The sequence below is a fragment of the Vicugna pacos genome, chromosome 23 (assembly GCF_048564905.1).
Source record: "Vicugna pacos chromosome 23, VicPac4, whole genome shotgun sequence".
Lineage (NCBI taxonomy): Eukaryota > Metazoa > Chordata > Mammalia > Artiodactyla > Camelidae > Vicugna > Vicugna pacos.
In genome coordinates, this window is record NC_133009.1 from 24,843,415 (window position 1) to 24,859,800 (window position 16,386).

Here is a 16,386-nt window from a genome sequence, read left to right on the forward strand (position 1 = left end):
GCAAGCTGGGAAGAGAGATCTCACCGGAAAGCAACCCTGAGAGCATCCTCATCTTGGATGCCCAGCCTCCAGAACTGTGAGAAAGGAAGCGTCTGTTGTTCAAGCCCCCCAGGCTGTGGTACGTTGTTACGACAGCCCTAGCAGACTGGCAGCACCCATCACTATTCTCAAGAAAGCATCAGTGGGAAGGCGGTCAGGCGTTAAAAGAAAAAAACAAAGTGAATCATCTCCCCCAACTCTGCCCAAGTCAAATCACCGTGTCAGTGACTCACCCATCTAATCATGCATCTGTTAAACCACCCATTTCTTTAAACATTTAACCAAAATTTGTTGAGTGCTACTCCGTGCCAGACACCGTGCTTGCGTTAGGAATACAGTTATTTGTCTTGTCCTCAAGGAGCTTCAGTTCAGTTATGTTCACCGTGACTTTTTAAAATTAATTTTCAATTACACAAGTCAAACGTAAATATAGTCTCCTTTCAAAAGTCACAACCAATAAATTTAAACTCCTCTTACTTCAGCTCATTGCTGCCATTATGATCTTTAAACTCTGTTATTGGTTTTTTAATTATATATGTACCCACAGAAACTGCTACAATAGGTGTCAACCAGTACTTTTTTTTGCTCAATAATAATAATTTTTAGCGTGAGCCATATTGTTATACAAAGATCCAGTCCATTCCTTTTAACTGTTACAGAATAGTGTGTCTTATGAATGCAATGCATTTTGTTGAGTGTTCCACTATTTGTGGGTTGTTTAATTCACTATTTCTTTAAGGAACACCCTTGTACCCATCTCATTACATGCATGTGCAAGTGTAGGGGAAATATGAAAAAGGGGAATTACCGAGTATATGCATTTTTAATTTTCATGAATACTGCTGAGTGCCCTCCAAAATGCTATATATACTAAGCCATCAGCAATGTGTTGAAGTACCTAGTTCTCCAATCTTCCTGGTCTTTGCCATTCTTTACATTTTTACTTATATGTTTGTTTGCTCAATTTTTGCCTACTTAAATGGTGAAAATGGTGTCTTATTTACTGTTTAATTTTGCATTTTCCTAAGTAGTAATGTTGACCTCCAAAAAACAACAGAGCCAGTTATTATACCAGCAAAATGAGTTTGTTTGGGAATAAGCAGAGAATTGCAGTTAGGGACAAGCCAACAATGGAAATCCACAGGCAGGTCCAGAGAACAGAAGAGACAGGCTCACTTTTACAGAAGAAAGGAGGAAACGGGCGAGGGCTGTGGTGGTTCTCGGCTGCAGGCAGTGGGAAGCTTGCTGCTGGGTAGGAAGGCAGGACTCTGTGAGCTGTGCTGATATGTGTGTGAGAGCATCCACTTCAAGGCTTCCTGGTTCCTTTAAGTGAGGTTTCCTTCATTTCATTTCAGAGTAGGTACGTAAAATGAGCATCTTTTCATATTTCATTGACCATTTGTATTTTGTCTTCTGTGTGTTATCCATTTATATATTTGGCTCCTTTTTTATGTTGAGATGTCTGGGTTTGTTGTTTTTTTTTTTTGTATTGGTTTATAGCCATTCATTATATATTTAAGGGGCAAGTATGTCGTCTGTGAAATGCGTGGCAAAAATCTTCTCCCAATCTGTTACTTGTATTTTATCTTTGCTTATGGTGTCTTTTTGTTTTGTAGATGTTTTCTTTCTCTCTTTATATATGGCACAATTTATCAATATATCCTTCCATTTTTGCTTTTTTAAATAAATCATTTCTGAGGTTTTATAACATACATGTAAACATTTTGGTCTTTAATCCATTTAGTTTTCTTTTTTTCTTGCATAAAATGTGAGGAAATCAGAATTTTTTTCTATATGGAGAGCCAAATGTTCCAGTACTATTCTCCCCTAACTGTTAAGTGTCAGTTTTTATTCCAAGTTCTTACATATGCATGTATTTGTTTCTTTATTTCAGTTTCTTTATTATTTACTCTGATCTATTTCATCTCATGTTGACTCATATGAATACTATAAACTCATAATATCTGCTGACATCTAGTAGGACCAGTTCTTTTTTGCTCTCTGTCAATTTCAGCTTTATTAAAATTCTTACACGTTAATTTGAGAGTCTGTTTATGATGTTCTATGAAAATTCTGGCAATCACATTAAATTTATGAGCCGATTTTGGAAGAATTGACATCTTTACAATATTGAGTCAAATTTCATAACCTGATTACTTTAAATACACTCACTGACATCCATTACACTCTGAATGTACCCAGCTAGATGAACACACCCAGAACACCCACATACTTCAAATGATATGAGAGCTACACACCCTTTCGTGACATCTGCTCTAGTTAATATTATTATGCAATTTAATTAAATATTACACAAACCCACGGCATTCAAAAAGAGAGAATTATTGTTTCTACCAAAGCTAAATTGAATGCTTTGAAAAGACTCAAGGAAGGGACATTTCTAAAATTAGATGGAAGTGAGAAATTAGTCAAATATTAGGACAAGCAAATTGCGAAATTCTGGAAGGATTCTGCTCTCAGATTGTTTCATCAATACTTTCAACTAGTAGTCTCACTTCAAAGAAAATGAAACTGAACACTGAGATGCTGCCTGTATGGATATCATTTACGCAAAAAAGTCAAAGAGGAACTCCAATCAATGATTTTGCTCAAAAATAAGACAGATCAGCTCTATAGAAAAATATTTGTGAATACATGTGTTACATGTTAAAAGTTGCAATAAAATATTTAGACTTACATTTATCTTTTTCTTTAATTAGTCCATGCCTTAAGAAACTTTTTCTTACCAGTTGACCAGTTATCAGTCCCAATCATGGCAGAACAGAGGCTTTCTACAATATTTATCTCCACTTAACCAGGTCTTGTTCAATGTCCTGCAGTAAACATTTTTATCATTTTATCAAAAGATTCTATTTTTTGCTAATTTTATTTTTTTAATTGAAGTTTAGTTCAGTTACAAAGTTCTGTTATTTTCTTGTGTACAGCATATTATTAATTTTCTTTGTAACTGCTTTATAGTTTTGCTACTATTGTGAAAGACATTTTTATCAGTCATATCTTCTAATTGTGTGTTCTGCTGATGAAAGCTACAGAGTTTTGGACATTGGTCTTGTATTGGTCAACTGGTCATTTTGATAGAGCATTTTATTAATCTTAATATTTTGCTTAACAATTAATTATTAATACATTCTAATAATTATTTGGGAAAGATTGTATTAGATCATGACATTCTCAGTATGGGTTTCAGGTCAAGTTCCCTAGGAAGTGGACTCTGAGATGGAGATTTTTATGAAAAAAGTTTATTAGGAAGATCCTTCTAGATTCACCCCTGTTGGAGGAGAGGAAGTAGCAGGACTGGGCAGAGGGAGGGACTGAGTTATGATGCTGTCACAACAAAGACCACAGGGTTTTCCCCCAGAGAGCACCAGAGCTGGGATGGCTCCGAGTTGTTGCAGAGATGAAGCAATAGGACCAGACCTTTATATTCTCACTTATCCAGTCTCTTCATATGAGCCACACCCAGGAAAAGGGTGTGACCTTGAGTAAGGCAGCTCTCTTCAGCCAAGAGCCAACCACCAGGAGGGGGAACTCAGCTAGCTATGAGCTTTCATTCATCAACAGTCATAAGACTGGGAAAGTGAGTGTTCCCGTCATGAAAGAGGAAGATACGGATGACACATGACAGCATCCACTACAATATGAAAGAAGAATTTTGTTCTTTTTTCTTAAGTATTTACATCTCATTGAATTGTTATTACCTTGTAGCATGCGTCTAGGCCCTTTACTGTCATGCTTACTTAGTAAGAGCAGGCACCTTCAACTTCCTCCTGGGCTTTAACTGGACTTCTGATGGTTCACTGTTACATGATATTTGCTGTAAGTTTCTAGTAGACATCCTTTTTTTAGATTAAGAATATTGTCTTTTACTCCAAAATAAAATAACATTTTTATCATGAATAAGTATTGTAATGTATGGAAGCTTTTTGTAACATCCAATGGAATGAATGTATAGGGTTCGCCTTTAATGTTATTTTTTTAACTATAAGTATAATTTACCACAGTATCAAACAACTCTTGCATCCCTAAGATAAACCTCATATGATCATAGGTTATTCTATTAAAACACTACTAGATTCTTCTTTTCCTAATAATCTCATTTAGGATTTTTACACCTGTACTGACATTGATCTGTAGTTTTGTGTTCCTTTTTTTCCTAGCTTTGGATTATGGTCATACTGGCCTCATTAAAATAATGAAGTAATTTTCCATCCTTTCTATGCTCAAAAATGATTTGTATTTTGAAAGTTTTTTATTTTTTTGAATGTAGAATTATATATATAATATATATACATTATTTACTTCTTTATGTAGTTTATGACTTTTTTTTTTAATCAGAGTTGCCACAATCTTTGCTGAGATCTAGGTTCTGGGTTATTAACTTTATTTTGACTCTTTTCTTTAATTTCTGCTCTTTAATATTGCCTTCTTCTCAATCACTCTGCGTTTGTGCTATTTTGTTATTTGCTTGTTTGGTTTTTTGTCTAACTTTATAAGTTAAAAGTCTAGTTCATTTACTACTTTTTCCTTTGTAAATACATTTCAGAGTATAAAATTTCCCCTAAGAATTGTTTTGGCATCATTCCCATGGATATTAGAAAATCCATTTGTTTTCATTTAGTTCTAAATATTTTATAATTTCTATTTTAATTTCCTCTTCACTCATGAACTTATTAATATGTTTAAATTTATAGACAAATGATGTTGATGCAATGGGGGAAACAGGGAGATATCTTTCTGTGTTTACTTATGAATGTATTGAATTATAATTTTTTTAATGTCTGAGACTCCTTTCATATAACATATACATCTATATACATAAATACACATGCATGACTTAACATATATATATCTCCAAGAGAAAGATGTATGTTATTCCAGTACTCTCTCTGTATATACACTTTGTTTTTAGCTGACTCTGTGTTATTTTGTGGGAAAATTGAGTTAATAATCCCCCACCATGTAATGGAGGTAGGCATTTTTCATATAGTTATATTCATTTTTGTTTTATGTAGTTTACTTGTCTTTTTTATGCCCCCAAAATCTTAATTTGCATGCCTCTTGCTAACAAATTCAAAGCATTTATTTCGTATCATAGCAATCATAATTATAACTTTCAAGGGTCACTCAAGAAGCCAACCCTTAAACTTCAACTTCCAACCAGGCTTCTTACCGGACCTCATCAGAAGGACGTAAGTGAGAAAAAGACACTATGAGTCACCAAGTGTTCTCAAATACCAACTGGTAAACCCTTTTCCATTCTCCACTCTCCAAACTCCCATCCCCTTTTTCCTCTTTTCCTCTTCTCTTCATCTCCCTAACCCGAGCACACACACACACACACATACACATACACAAGCAAACCTCTCCAGAAAATACTCAGGCTATATACTTGACAGGTTCTATGATCCAGCTTAGCAACAAAGACAACTCAACTAGAGGTTTTAAAAATAAGAGATATCTATAAAATTAAATGTTAAAGAAAAAAGGACCAGCAGAAATGCAGGGTTGGTTCAATATTTGAGAATTAATCACTATGACTGACCACACTGAAAGATTAGGAAAAACATGATTATCAACAGATTCAAATAAAGCATTTGAAAATGTCAGCATCTATTCATGACAACAACTTTCAAACTAGGAATAGAAGGTCACTTCCTCGGTGTGATATCCATGAAATCCTATGGCTAAAATCATTCAATAATGAAAGACTGAATACTTCCTCCCTATGATCAGGAGTAAAACAAGTTTATCTGTCACACCACTTTAATTAAATATGATCTTGAAGGTGCTGGACAGGCAACAAGGCATGAAAAGGAAACAAAAGGCATACAGAATGTAAAGGAAGAAAAGCAGTTGTCATAGAGACTGACAGATGTGAATAGATCACAGATGACATGATCATCTATAAAGAAAAGAGTTTGGGATTGGAATCAAAGTTATTTAATTTTTCCCTCTTTTTATCTATACTTCTTTCATTTTCATTTACTCTTTCTCTAGGATTTTTCCAGAAAAACTTCCAAATTAATAGTATCAAAAGGAAGACTAACTCATAGATTTGGGTAGTCAAAGGAATTATGAGTGACCTAAAAGCAGAACTCATAATGTGGAAAGTTGAGAAAATGACAATTAGGGAAAATTATTTTCAACACCGAAAGCAATATACGATTGCTACTTAGAACACAAAAAGTCTTCTGAAAATCAATATGCAAAAGATAGAAATTTCAGTAGTAAAATGGGAAAAGGATATGAACAGGCAATTCCAAAACTGTGAAATTCTAATGGCCAACAAGTATATGCAGTGATGTTAAAACACTTGTGTAATCAGAAAAATTTCAGATCAACAAAAGTACAGAGGTTGTTTAATGCTAAGAGATGGTAACTCTCACCCCTGCAGCTGGAAGCACAGCCAGGTACAGGGTTTCTGATGAGCAATGTGGTCCTGTGTAGTCAAACTGAGTCCACATTCACTCTGTGACTGAGAAGTTCAGTCCTGAGAATTCTACTACAAAAAAGGTGCTAACACAAGTCCACAACATATAATGATGTACACTATGGATTTGCACTGTGACATCTTTAAGCTAGAATTACTTTTCCACGAATGTGCTTTTCTAAATAACTCTGACTTACTCTAGGGCATGGGGACATTTCATGTGAGATTTGGAAGGCAGAAGGGAAACAGCCAACACAATCTTTCACACTTGGAAAGTCACTGCTGTGCACCAGGCACTATGGCAGTTCATGCACATTGTCACCAATCTGCTAGGTCATCTTGTTGGCCAGCATCTCCTGCAGATCCTCAGATTTCCTTCCTTACCTTCTCCATCCTGCTCCAGCAATGAGCATCTCCTGGGCAGCCCATACTGGACACATAATTTCCTGGCATCTGGATCTCGGACTTTCCAGCCTCTAGAACTATGAGAAATAAATGCCCTGTGTTTAACCCTTCTGGCCTATGACATTTTTATCATAGCAACTCAAACAAAGTAAGACAGAGCTTATCACTCAAGGAAGGGATAAGCAAAATGTGATAAATACCCATCATGAAACACTACGCAGCAGTTACAAGTGGTGCATGGTATACATGGCAACATGAATAGGTCTTAAAAACAATGCTAGTAAAAAATTAACAACATGAAATCTATAGTGTAATGACTTTTATGAAAAATCTTAAATATAGATATACATACATATATACAGAAAATAACTCTATGGCTACATGGTATGTGTCCAAGTCCATACCAAGTCCCTTAGAAGAGGCCAGTAGGGAATGGAGAATAAAATAAATGAAAAAAATTACTGAATCCATGTAGACATATCTATATCAATCAAAGCAAGAGAGAACATTTGCCCAAGCATGAACTGAGGATTAAGATTAATTGCCCCTAAAGTCAACAACAACGAAAAAGGAACCATCATCTGAGGATTTCATTGCTCCCTGTTCCTGTTGACCCTCTGCCATTTTCCCCATTTCCAGGTGTGATCCAGGCTTTCTGAGCTCACCTGCCATTGCTGTCCCTTTAAAGAGAGGTTTTGCTCAGCTGTCTCAGACCAATGCAGTTCTTACACAGTGACCAAAGTCATTCTTGCCACATTTTCCTCCCTCCTACCAGCTTGGAAGCAGACTGTTTGAGGACCACTGGGAGCAAGACCTTTCCTGCTAATAAAAGCCCCAGATGACTGAACATAGGAGACAAGGCAAGATTCGGGACTCAAGGTAGGGATGAATTCCAGCTCCATGGGCCTGACTTCAGACTGTCTATGTCACTGTTTCTGACTCCACAGGGCCTTTGCACATGCTGATCTTCTAAAACACTCTTCCTTTCCCACCTTCACCTAGTTATCCCCTCTTCATCTTATTTCTGAGGCTCATTGTCATTTTGTAGAGAGACACATTTTCCCCTTAACTCCTTAACTGTGTTTAATAACCTTTTATTTTCATAAACACATGTAAATCCTTCTTCAAAGAACTTATTACAGTTCCAGCTCTGCAATTTCCTTTTGTGGTTGTTTGAAATTTATCCTACACTGCGAGTTCCAGGAGAACAGAGGCTGTGTGTGTTTTTCTCACCATCGCCTGCTCAGGGATAGCCTAGTGCCCTGCACTTAGTTAATTGTACTTAGCAAAAATACATTGACTGAAAGAGTGCATTTATTTTTTATTGGCTGGCACTTGATCAGTCAAAGTTCCTGGCTCAAGAGAGAAGTAGAAAACTGGCTTGAGTTAGAGCAGACTCTTAGCCATCATCTGGCATTCCCAGGCCTACTTTTAGGGCCATGTACATTCACAGGCTAGATTCAAATTAATATATTCTAGTCCTGGGCTTTGTCCTTTAGAAAATTGCTGACAATTGTGAAAACTGTCCTCTGTCTGCCCCTCTGTCTATGCTTTGATAAAACAAGAAAATAAAGCATATCTTGTCCTTCACCCTCCTCTTTCCCCTCTCCTCTACACAGAACTATGAAGACATACTGTGATTAGTTTTGTTAATAACCCTTCAGGCAAAGAGACTAAACTGTAATCAACTGAATAACTCTTGATGCAGGAAATAGACCACATTATACTAATAGTCGCTTCCAGACACAAAATTTGATGATTGCATATCACTTTTTTAATGCTCCTGCTAAGAAAATTATAAATTAGATCCCTCTTTATTGAAAAAAAAGATTATTATTTCACTAAGCCTACTGTTAAACTGAGATTAATGTTCTATATCTAAAGTACAAATTAACTAATAATTCCTCCCACCACACAGCTCAGGAATTTAGAAATCCTGTATGAGGATTTCCTCTGTAAACGTGTGTCATGAATCTCTGCCTCCTTAGGACGTGTACCAAAATGGCACTGCACAGTCATGTAGTGCTTAACTCCACCCCGAATGTCTCAACTTTGATAAAACTCAAATGTATTGCACGCCAGAGCCGTCTCCTCCCTGCTTTGCCTTTATTCTCTCTCTCTCCTTGTTCAATTCTTGAGGACACACACACACACTATATATATCTATATATCTATATATATATATCTATACACACACACATATTTTAATTCATTTATCTTTCCTTTTTAAAAATAGTTAAATACTGGTATTTTTTAAAGTGCTTGAATCTATTAGTTCTGTATCAACCAGATTCTAGAATTAAAAAACATATATATATGTGTGTGTGCGTATATATATACGCACACACACATATATATATAAAGAGAGAGAAACTCTTTCCATTTGTGATTTTAAGAAATGTGGAGGCACTTCCTGGACTGGATTTCAACCCTGAATCCAAGGCTCTCGGGGAGTTTGGCTCAAAATTCTACTATCACTCATGAGAAACAATCAGTAACATTTCACATAAACTATTAAAGTATGAATTCCATCAAAATATATATTGCCATGTAGTGACCCATGCAGTTTTACCACAGTTAGCTTTCATTTAGTATATACATAACTAAGAAGGCTTGCTTTGAAAGCTGGTAGTGAAGTCATTTGGTAAAATTAGAAAGTTTCTTTCAATGCAAATGACTGCATCCTAATATGTCTTAAAATGCAGGGGATATTGAAGTGCTGCCCCCTCCCTTCAAGCACCATGGCCGACTGTTCTGTCACTTGCTATGTAACAAACCACTTGTCATGGCTTGAAACAAAAATTGAACCTTCTCTCTCAGAGGTTCTGGGGTGTGCCTGGGGCTCAGCTCCATGGCTCTCTTTGGGATGTCCCCTGGGCTGGCTGAGTCAGACATCCACTGGGTCAACCAGAAGCTCACCTAAGGAGCTTTGGTTTCCCTCACATGAGGGCAGCCCCACTGAAGCCCTGCACTTCCTCACAGGAAGAGGAAATCCAAGCTACCAAGCGGTCCAGGTGGAAGCTACGAGACTTCTTATGGGACCGGACCTCAGAAGCTCCAGAACACTGCTTCTGCTGCTCCCCACTGAGTCACTAAGAATGGCCATGATCGACGAGGGGAGGAATTAGATTCGATGTCTTAATGGAGTGGTGGAGGCACACTGCAGAAGAACTGGGAAAGGAGACGCTTTAGCATCCATCCTTGAAAAATACAGTCTGTTTCACTAGTTCAGCCCAACTTAAACCTCAAGGAGACAGAACACCTTCCCAATAGCATCTCAGATTGGTCAGAGACAGATAGCATGAGTACTACTTTACCCAGGATGGTGTGAAAAGGTAATGTTATGGCGTAAATTGTATCCCCTAAAATATATATATGTTAATGCTCTAACCCTTGGTATCTCAGAATATGACCTTATTTGGAGATTGTCTTTACAGAGAAGATCAAGTTAAAATTAGAACATTAGATTGGGTGCCATTCCAATATTACTGGTGTTCTTATAAAAAGGGAACATTTGGACATTGAAATACACACACACACACACACACCCCGTGTGAACATGACGTTGGAGCTTGGGGTGATGCATCTACAAAGCCAGGGAACACCAAAGATTGCTAGCAAACCACCGGACGCTAGGAGAGAGGAATTAAGCGGATGCTCCATCACAGCCTTTGGAATGAACCAGCCCTGCCGGCACCCTGATCTCAGATTTTTAGCCAGAATGGTGAGACGATACATTTCTGTTGTTTAAGGCACTCAGTTTGTGGTGCTTTGTTACTTCAGCTCTGGGAAACTTACACAGGTAACAACGTTAGATCAGCAGAGCTGACCTTTCCCTGGGACTTACCCACCCCCACACTCACATTGACCTACTTCTCGGTAGGCACTAATCACAGGCAAACTCAGAATGACACAGAATGTTTAAAGGAGCTTTCTTCTGAGTCCAATAAAAGATGTAAATATTGTCTACCTACACTTGCCCACTAACCATGAATTGCGTGGTTCCATTTTCTTTTTCTTTTTCTCTCTTCCTTTTTTCCTCTCTTCTTCCTTCCATCCCTCCTTTCTTCCTTCCTTTCTCTCTTTTTCTCTCCCCTGTGATCTCAGGAGCACCTCTTTTTTTCTTTTTTTTTAAGGCTTTCATGCTGATGTCCTGAATAGGTCTTTGGTTTTTTCATTGAGTTTCCTGGGATGACTGTGAACCATGGTTGGACAACCTGCAGACAGAGAATCGAAAGACTAAGCCTGGATTTTGAACACTGAAGTTTTTGGAATCAACATTAAACTCTGGCAAAGAAGACCAGAGCCTCCTAAGAATGTACATTTAGTACCCAACAGTTTCCTGAGGGCGAGCCTTTAGGCTCTGGTGTTAGAGTTGAGATTCCTCCCAGATGTTAAGGGGGCAGCATTCTCCCAGGACCTAGAATCCTTTCAGCTGGAGATTATTAAAAGCTGTTGGGGGGGGGGGGGCTGTTGACAAGACTTTGCAGGTGTGTTGATTAGCACCTGCAGGCCATTGTGTAGACACCCAAAGGGAAGACCTCAGCAGGATGCCTTCCAAACCCTTCCCCTGAAAGCACGGGAGAAAGCTTGACTTGGCAGAGCTGCCCCGGAGAAAAACCTTGTCTCTCCTCAGCCTAACTCCTCTGTTGTGACGCGGTGTAGTGGCTGGTTTCTGATCAAAGCAGCTCTTGTATGGACATTCTTCTTTAGTACATTCTATAATGACTGTGGTGTTAGAAAACTGTACATTAAGGTGACATTGATAACAAAGACCACTTGTGAATCTATCTCTTATAAATATTTATTGAAACCAATAGGGCCTAAACTAAATATTCTAATTAGGAATGGCAATTCCGCATGTTTAGATGAGCAAAGAGACTTATCTCTCACACAGTAATATCATTTTTCTCCAATGAACTCACTGAGGGACTCTAGAATGAATCGGATAGTTAAAGACTGTCAAATAACCTCCCAGATTCTCTTGTTCAACCTCCCCATTTTATAGATGAAGAAACAAAGAGCCAGTGAATGAAGTAACCCCAGGTTACAAAGCTGGTTGATAGCAGAGTCCGGAGGGCCAGGAACTTCCATAGGTAACAAGATCTCCTGCAGACAAACTTGGTTCAAATTCCTTACTGTCCACCTCCACAACATCTGCCATTGCTAAAAGACCTGTTGGGAATTAAGGTGGCTTTATTTTGTTTGGGGAAGCTGCCACAACCAACTTCGCATAGGGGTGTACACGCTGCAGCAGCTTAGTAGGTAATTTGCAGTGGTCATGACAATATGGGTCCTTTGAGCTAAAGCACCCTCTTGCACTTTGCCCTCTACATCTCTGTGCAGGGACCAGCCTCCTTAGAAGGATGCCTTATTACCAGACTTTCACTGAACCTGTTGTTTCATTTGAGGAATGCCACTTATGGAATAGATCTCAAAAGTGAGCCTTGTAGAGTTCCCTACGAATGTGGAGAAGGCAGACACCCATATATGCGGCTCTTCTTGTTTTTCATAAACGGAGAAAGTAACACCTTTAGTTTGTCAAGATCAAAGCAGACAAGTAACTTTGCAAAGTTTGTGCTTCTGTTATTTCAATCCTTTTAAAAATACTCAGCACCGTTGTCATTCCCGGGCTGAAAGTCTCCCTCTACCCTCAGTATGATGCTTCTTTTCCCCTTGCTAAGGTTTTCCTTCACAGTCAAATTCAATAGATGATCAGGAAAATGTTGGGTTATATGAGCTGTTTGTATATTCTGGAAACTAAGCCCTTTTTTGTTGTATCAATCACAAATATTTTCAGTTGCATTGATTACAAGTATTTTCTCCTGTTCCATAGGTCATCTTTTCATTTTGTTTATGGCTTCCTTTGCTGTGCAAAAGCTTATAAGTTTAATTAGGTCCCATTTGTTTATTTTTGCTTTTATTTCTATTGTCTTGGTAGATTGATCTAAGAGAATATTGCTGTGATTTCTATCAGAGAACGTTTTGCCTATGTTTTCTTCTAGGAGATTTACAATATCCTGTCTTATATTTAGTCTTTAAGCCATTTTGGAAAACAATATGGAGATTCCTTAAAAAACTAAAAATAGACTTATCACATGATCCTGCAGTCCCACTCCTGGGCATGTATCTGGAGGAAACTCTAACTTGAAAAGATTCATGCAGGCATACATGTTCATAGCAGCACTACTTACAATAGCCAAGACTTGGAAGCAACCTAAGTGTCCATTGACAGATAACTGGATAAAGAAGATGTGGTATATATACACAGTGGAATACTACTCAGCCATAAAAAAGAATGAAATAATGCCATTTGCAGCAACATGGATGGACATAGAGATTATCATACTAGGTAAGACAGAGAAAGACAAATATCATATGATAATCACTTACATGGGGGCTCTAAAAGAATGGCACAAATGAATTTACTTACAAAAAAGACACAGACTCACTGACATAGAAAACAAACTTCTGGTTACCAGGGCGGGAAGGGAGGGGAGAGATAAATTAAGAGTTTGGGATTTGCAGACACACACTACTATATATAAAATAAAAACAAGGTCCTACTGTTGAGCACAGAGAACTATATGCAATTTCTTGTAGTAGCCTATAATGATAAAGAATATGAAGAAGAATATATATGTATATATCAATATACTGTACACCAGAAACTAACACAACACTGTAAATCAACTATACTTCAATTTTAAAAAAAGAAAATATTGCTGGTATGGAGGAGTGGGCCTTCAACTTTAACATGTGTCAGAACCCCTTAGGGGGCTTGACAAAGCAGATCACCAGGCCCCACCTACAGAGTTCTGTTTCAGTGGAGTGGTGGCCAAGAATTTGAATTTCTAACATATTTCCAGGCGATGCTGATTCTGTTGTTCAGGGGACCCCACTTTGAGAGCCATTGGTGTGAGTGCTCAACCCGGAACCCCGTGCCCAACCACCTTTTACACACATTCGCCTGCATCCCAGTGCACCTCGACATGAAAATGGTCCATGTTTGCTACAGCTCCCTTTTCTCTGTACCCCTACTTTCTTTCAATTGTCCCTCTAAATTTAGGGGAAATGAGAAAGAGGAAGAGAGAGATTGTGGAATCCTGACAATCCACATCTGAATCAAGGAAGTTTGATGTCGGTTTTCTTTGTGTGCTGTGTGAATATCCCTCAATCTCTAAACAGTCCAGTCCAGACAAAGAGACGTATTCCACGAGCAGGGTCATTTCGAGCAGCCCCACGATGCTGCACGAGTGTCTAGTAGTGAAGAGGCTGGAAGGAGAGGCAACGAAGACTTCATGAGACTTCATTTCTCCTGGACTATCTGCCTTCAAACCAGCCGAGGGCCTCTTAAGCTTTGTGGGCAGAAGCCCGTGACCCCCCTTTTGTGTCTGTGAGGAAGTCAGTAATGAAGAGGCTGTCGCCGGCTGCTTGGAGACCAGCACGGCTTCCTTGATATTTGCCGTTTGGAATCGCACTTCGCCGTGGTGCATTGGCCAAAATCAGACTTAGAGGCGGCAGGGCCCAGATGGAGGCATAAATAAAACAACAAATACATTTCAAAGGGACCTAATTCTGCTTCTGCTTGTATCCTGATGGGGTAATATGAGCTCCATCTGGGCCTGGGACCCGCACGGTCTGTCCTTCGGTGCCGTCCGGGCCGAAGGGCCCTGTGCACATTAAAATCCAGCAGGTGCATGGCCTCGGTTGTTTTTCTTCCTCAGCTCCTGAGGAAATCATAAACCAAATATATTACTAGAGGATGGTTTCTGGGGTGCCCTGTGAGCAAACGGAGAGGAAAATGGATCAACAAGTGGCCAACGGGGACAGTAAATCAACAGACTAAAGGAGGAGTTTGAATAGACTCTCAGGGGCCTCCGGGGCTCAGCTCAGGACAAGTCCCCTGTCAGTCAGGGCCTGAGCACTGATGTCAAATCCAGCTGGTGCCGGGAGCCCGCTGGCCCTGAGGCAGTGATTGAGCTGTCTGTCAGCTGCTCCGGGCCCACAGGGGCCAACGGGATGCCCTGGGACGGGTGGTGTTCCTCGGCCCGGAGCTGCTCTGCCCCAGAGCCCAAAGTCTACCTTCACATGCATCCCATGTGCTCATTGCCTGCTGTTCTCAGCTCAAAACTCAGCTAGGAAAAGAGATGAATAATCATTCCTGCATCAGAGACTGTGACGGATGCAAGATTGATATGTTCAGGTCACACCTACTCCTTCCAGGCAGATGAAAACCATTTTCTTCCCAGATTGTAGGGGAGCTCGGCACAGGGGGTTGGTGGAATTCAGGGAAACTGGGAAGACAACCAGAAGAGGGCTTTCCAGGAAACCCTCTCTTGAGCCCCGGGCATCTGACTCCATACAAGCTGTTGGAATCTTGGACACAACTTCCATGCTTTTCTCATCTGCAGAGATTCTCCCCGAAATGAGATGAGATAAGGAGAGCTGATAACATCCAAGGCAACTTGATCATTTCTTCAAGACGTGATTAAATGTGGGGTCTGAAAACCAAAATATTCCTGATGCTTTAGTCTCCTGTTTATATAGAATGGGAGGAATTGCCGAGCATAACAATACTTACAACAACATTGTATTTTCTATGTTGGACCCTGTTCTGAGGATTTTAACTGTACTAACTCTGAATCCTCATGACTGCCACAGGTAGATATTAGTCTTATTCCCATTTTTCAGATAAGAAATCTGAGGCAAAGAGAGTTTTAGTGACTTGTCCAAGATTAATTCCCTGCTCTTTATCACTTTACTCTAATGTCTTCACTCATTTATTCAAGAAATATTTATTGAGATGCCACTATGTACCAGAAACTTGCTGAACACTAGCTTTAGAACACTGTTGAGGACATACAAACTACCCTTCCACAAAGTGACCCTTTGTACCATCTGTTGAAAGAGATCCAAACAATATTTTTTAAAAATCAATTTTAAAAATTCTGGCTGTTGTAAGATTCAGTAACTGTTTTCCCAATATCTTCTGTTTTACTTATAGAAGTTTTATTTTTGTTGTTTTATTTTTTTCAGTCATGATTTTACAATGGAAGAAAGCAACCTCAGCTTTGTCATGTTGACAGAGGTCAGTTTAAAAGTGAAGGAGATAATGAAGGATGAAGGATTTGGCACGTGAGGAGCCCTAAAGACCTTGCTTCCTGGTGCGGCCCAAAGAATGCAGATAGACATGTACCATATCACAGACACACACACACCCCACCACCACACACCATGTAACACACGTGTATACATGCCACACCACAGACACACATCACACACAGAAACACCATAGTACACACACACAAAACACACATATACCACATGCACACGCACAGCATCTCTCTCACACACACACACACACACACTATGACTCTTTAAGCCTGTCCTAGAAGCATGAGTGCAAGTTCCTGAGCTGCCTGTGTTATTCCAGTCACAGTAATTTCTGGAATCAGGAGATCACAATATCAAGAGACCATGCAAACATC

The 16,386-nt window shown here is 39.1% G+C and overlaps 1 long non-coding RNA gene across 1 annotated transcript in view; it reads right to left on the minus strand.

The window, feature by feature from the left end:
- LOC116285253 (uncharacterized) overlaps nucleotides 1-16,386 on the minus strand; it is a 69,067-nt gene that overhangs the window by 13,734 nt on the left and 38,947 nt on the right. The window contains exons 2-3 of the long non-coding RNA XR_012063335.1: nucleotides 10,884-11,112; nucleotides 6,875-6,972 (exon numbers count right to left, since the gene is read on the minus strand). This is a non-coding gene — a long non-coding RNA (uncharacterized lncRNA). The remainder of the gene's footprint in view (nucleotides 1-6,874; nucleotides 6,973-10,883; nucleotides 11,113-16,386) is intronic.